We start from the raw sequence: 5,476 nt of genomic DNA, 5'->3' as shown, positions 1-5,476 counted from the left end.
TGTCAGCCTGTAGATTCCTGTGAAAGCTGTTCTGGTGTCAGCCAGGTAGATTCCTGTGAAAGCTGTTCTGGTGTCAGCCAGGTAGATTCCTGTGAAAGCTGTTCTGGTGTCAGCCAGGTAGATTCCTGTGAAAGCTGTTCTGGTGTCAGCCAGGTAGATTCCTGTGAAAGCTGTTCTGGTGTCAGCCAGGTAGATTCCTGTGAAAGCTGTTCTGGTGTCAGCCAGGTAGATTCCTGTGAAAGCTGTTCTGGTGTTAGCCTGTATATTCCTGTGAAAGCTGTTCTGGTGTTAGCCTGTAGATTCCTGTGAAAGCTGTTCTGGTGTCAGCCAGGTAGATTCCTGTGAAAGCTATTCTGGTGTTAGCCTATAGATTCCTGTGAAAGCTGTTCTGGTGTTAGCCTGTAGATTCCTGTGAAAGCTGTTCTGGTGTTAGCCTATAGATTCCTGTAGATTCCTGTGAAAGCTGTTCTGGTGTTAGCCTGTAGATTCCTGTAGATTCCTGTGAAAGCTGTTCTGGTGTTAGCCTGTAGATTCCTGTGAAAGCTGTTCTGGTGTTAGCCTGTAGATTCCTGTGAAAGCTGTTCTGGTGTTAGCCTGTAGATTCCTGTGAAAGCTGTTCTGGTGTTAGCCTGTAAATTTCCCCTTCAGAAAGGCTTCACATCGTTTTGCTGAATGTTGCTTGTTATGCCTAATTCTTTTTAGTCTTGCCAGATCTGGGTTTTGGCGTACAGTGACAGTCAGATGTGGGTTTCATGCCAGTGAATGTGTATGTCTTGGGAAAACACATTTGTTAACACATTTATTATTTGATGTATGATGATTTATTAAAAGCACAAACTGGTTGATTTGAATCCCTATTAAATTTTAGATACAACTCCTGTCTCCAACTAGAATCTGAGTCAAATGTCTTCTGTTAAATGATGATCTAGTGTTTCTGTCCCCAACTAGAATCTGAGTCAAATGTCTTCTGTTAAATGATGATCTAGTGTTTCTGTCCCCAACTAGAATCTGAGTCAAATGTCTTCTGTTAAATGATGATCTAGTGTTTCTGTCCCCAACCAAGAAGGGCCTACAGCAGCACCCAGATCTTCTGCACAGATCCTGTCAACCTTGTACCCTGACAGTTAATCTCAGTAACAAAAAAATTATGGTGTTCCGAAAAAGGTCCAGTTGCCAGGACCATAAACACGTATTCTACCAAGACACTGTTGCCCCAGAGCAGTGGTCACCAACGATCTCCATGCCATTCGTAGACAAGGCAAACAACAGTAAATCCTTACGTTCCTGTTTTTTTATTTTATTTTATTTGCTAAGCACAGTTAGTTGATAGGAGGTGCACTTGGTTCAACAGCCCTAGTGCCAGGAAGGCAAAATGTTCCCGTTTTTAACCATTCCATGTCTCTGAAGGTAGAACATACCCGGCAGGTCCAGAGAGCCAATCAAGTGCACCTAAAGGCCCACCGCTGGCCAATCAGATAGCTCAGATCACCCTGTCTGCACAGTTTCCTCCTATTAAAACAAGCCTCGAACGCACAGCAAAGATACTGTGAGATTTGTAAACTTTTAAACCACGACTAAAGAGAGACTCAACAGAATACAGCATAGAGTTCTGTTTTAATGAGTTCAGGTTTAAGTTGTTATTCAGCTCTGTCAACAATTTGTTCAACGCTTTTATAAACCAAGTGTTCTGATAAGCTTACGTTGTTATTATTAGCGGCTTGTATCTTTTTTAATATCGAGGAATTTTTCACTTTCTCTGGTCGTAGGAGTGACAACATGAATTGGTGCATGAGGCAGAAATAATGCAGTGTGACTTGAGTTTCGCCATCAGCTGGAAGGCCGTGTCCCCTGTTCTCTATCGGAGGGAGGGACGGGTGAAGGGAGAGTCTCGCTGTTGCTTCTCCCTCCCTCCCCTCACACTGACCATCAGATGCAGGCATTCAGTTCAATAAAATAAAGCTAATTATTATGCTCACTCAGCCGTGCCGCACAAGTAATAGCACAAATGAGCTATTACCAATGTGATCATATGTAATATAATGTTCAAATGTTCTGAGAATAACAACATTGGAAGGGCAATTCAAGCATAGCCAATATGCATTGATAATGTATTAGGACTAAAGCCTACAGCACAAGGTTGGTGAGCACACTAAAAACTATACATACCTCGGCCTAAACATCAGCGCCACAGGTAACTTCCACAAAGCTGTTAACGATCTGAGAAGGGACTTCTATCCCTTCAAAAGGAACATCAAATTTGACATACCAATTAGGATCTGGCTAAAAATACTTAAATCAGTTATAGAACCCAATTCCCTTCATGGTTGTGAGGTCTGGGGTCCACTCAACTAACAATTCACAAAATGGGAGAAACATTCTCTGTGTACAACGTAAAACAACAAAATAATGCATGCAAAGCAGAATAAGAACTATTCCCCCTAATTATTAAAATCCCCAAAAATAGCTATTTAATTCTCCAACCACCAAAAAAGAAGCGATTTTCAAACCTTCCATAACAAAGCCCTCACCTACAGAGAGGTAAACCTGGAGAAACATCCCCTCAGCCAGCTGGTACAGGGACTCAAACAGACCCCACAGAGCCCCAGGACAGCAACACATTTTGTTTTCATGAGAAAACAAAATGATAATTTCCTTGAAACATTGGAAAGAATCAACAAAAAAACGGAGCAAACTAGAATGCAACCTGGGCCTGAACAGAGTGTACACAGTGACCGAATACCTGACCACTGTGACTGACCCAACATTAAGTAAGTCTTTTGACTATGTACAGACTCGTTGAACATGGCCTTGCTATTGAGAGAGGCCGCCATTGGAAGACCTGGCTCTCGAGAAGACAGGCTATGTGCACACTGCCCACAACATGAGGTGGGAACCAAGCTGCACTTCCTAACCTCCTGCCCAATGTATGACCATATTAGAGACACATATATCCCTCAGATTACACAGATCCAAAAAGAATGTGAAAAGAAATCCAAACTTGATGAACTGCCATTTCTATTAGGTGAAATACCACCGTGTGTCACCACAGCAGCAAGATCTGTGACCTGCTGCACAAGAAAAGGGCAACCAGTGAAGAACAAACCACATTGTAAATACGACCTGTAATTATGTTTGTTTATGTTCCCTTTCATACTTCAACCACTTGCACTTTGTTACAACACTGTATATAGTCAATAATATAACATTCAAAATGTCTATATATATTTTTTTACTTTTGTGAGTGTAATGTTTACTGTTATTTTCTGATTGTGTATTTCACTTTTGTTTATTATCTATTCCACTTGATTTGGCAATGTAAACATATGTTTCCCATGCCAATAAAGCTTAAATTGAATTGAGAGAGAGAGCGAGAGAAATGGGTGGAGGTGAAATGGAATGTGAGATTGGGTCTATTACGTCCAGTGCAGAGTCGATTCTTCATCTAGAACACACATGCTTCTGCCATTAATTAGTAGATCTGTAATCGGAGCTTGATTATGATGCCTGTTACAGTATCCGTGCTTGATGAAATACCTGTGGCTTAATAATGCCATCTTCTTATGCCTTTGGCTCCTCGAGCTAGTCATTAGTTAGCAGTGTGACCAAGACGAAACTGTGTGATATCTCAATAGTCTATACTACTGAGTGTACTACATTACTTACTGTAGAATACTACATTACTTACTGTAGAATAGTACATTACTTACTCTAGAATTCTGTATTTATAAGGACATACTGTGAGACCCAGATACAGACACAGGAGGCAGGTGCTTTGAGCTCTGGTATTTATTATAGTCCAAGGGATAGACGAAAGGCAGGTCGGGGACAGGCAAGAGTTCATAGCCAGGGCAGAGTCCCAAATGGTACAGGGCGGCAGGTAGGCTCGAGGTCGGGCAGGCAGAGTGGTCGGGCAGGCTTGAGGTCAGGCAGGCAGGCTCGAGGTCGGGCAGGCAGAGTGGTCAGGCAGGCTCGAGGCCGGGCAGGCAGAGTGGTCGGGCAGTGAGAGTGGTCGGGCAGTGAGTGGTCAGGCAGGCAGAGTGGTCAGGCAGGCAGAGTGGTCGGGCAGGCAGAGTGGTCGGGCAGGCAGAGTGGTCGGGCAGGCAGAGTGGTCGGGCAGGCAGAGTGGTCGGGCAGGCAGAGTGGTCGGGCAGGCTCGAGGTAGGGCAGGCAGAGTGGTCGGGCAGGCTCGAGGTCGGGCAGGCAGAGTGGTCGGGCAGGCAGAGTGGTCGGGCAGGCAGAGTGGTTGGGCAGGCAGAGTGGTCTGGCAGGCTCGAGGTAGGGCAGGCAGAGTGGTCGGGCAGGCTCGAGGTCGGGCAGGCAGAGTGGTCAGGCAGGCTCGAGGTCAGGGGCAGGCAGAGTGGTCAGGCAGGCTCGAGGTCAGGGGCAGGCAGAGTGGTCAGGCAGGCTCGAGGTCAGGGGCAGGCAGAGTGGTCAGGCAGGCTCGAGGTCAGGGGCAGGCAGAGTGGTCAGGCAGGCTCGAGGTCAGGGGCAGGCAGAGTAGTCAGGCATGCGGGCAGAGAGTCAGGATAGGCAAGGGTCAAAACCAGGAGGACGATAAAAAGAGAGACTGGGAAAAATCAGGAGCTGAGAGAAAAACGCTGGTTGAGTTGGCAAACGAGATGAACTGGCACAGGCAGACAGAAAACACAGGTATAAATACCCAGGGGATAATGGGGAAGATGGGTGACACCTGGAGGGGGGTGGAGACGAGCACAAGGACAGGTGAAACAGATCAGGGTGTGACAGTGGTAAACTGTGGTAGAATGCTATACAGCACACTGTAGTATCCCGTGATCATGTGTAGTACTTACTATAGAATGTTGTAGAATACTACAGTAAATACTACTGTTTTATCTGAACAGATGAACTGCAGTAAATACTATAGCAATGTCTGCAAAAACACAAAACTTTATTAACTATTGTAAATACTACCATGTGTAATGTGCATATACCCTGCCCATTCCCCTCCCCATATCCCGATTTGTGCCACCCATAAGTGAGAAACATACATGTCAAGTATAGACCATATATTATGTTCCCGACAGCTTCTAAGAAAAGAGCAGAAGCTTTGAACTATCTGTTCAGAGCTCAGTCCTACCTACCTACAGGTTATGTGCTCTTTTACTATTTCTCCAGTAGGTTTCCTGAAGGAGAAAGCCTCCACAAAAACACCACATTAATGACTTATAAACTACAGTTTACTTTTACGACAGTATTAATACTATAGTGAACTGTAAATACTACATTATATTACAGTCAATACTGTAGTATTCATACCATAGTATACTACAGTATTTTACACACACATGCATGCACACAGTTCTCCTCTAAATCACTGGGTCTTGTTACAAGGCTGATTGTGTTGTGATTTGAAGCCTTCCTTACTGTGACTAATATTCACAGCTCTATACCAACAGCAGCGCTGAGAGAACTATGACGAACAATGACACCATATAAAGGTTCTTCTTCTATGTGC

The 5,476-nt window shown here is 44.5% G+C and overlaps 1 pseudogene; it reads left to right on the top strand.

Annotated features, from left to right (window-relative positions):
- The first annotated feature begins 5,105 nt into the window (after positions 1-5,105).
- On the top strand, positions 5,106-5,162 carry LOC129860238 (U7 small nuclear RNA; annotated as a pseudogene).
- The last annotated feature ends 314 nt before the right edge of the window (positions 5,163-5,476 follow it).

Source organism: Salvelinus fontinalis, chromosome 7 (assembly GCF_029448725.1).
Source record: "Salvelinus fontinalis isolate EN_2023a chromosome 7, ASM2944872v1, whole genome shotgun sequence".
NCBI classification, from domain to species: Eukaryota; Metazoa; Chordata; class Actinopteri; order Salmoniformes; family Salmonidae; genus Salvelinus; species Salvelinus fontinalis.
Note: the sequence above shows the minus strand (reverse complement) of the source record. Positions and strands in the feature narration are given on the sequence as shown.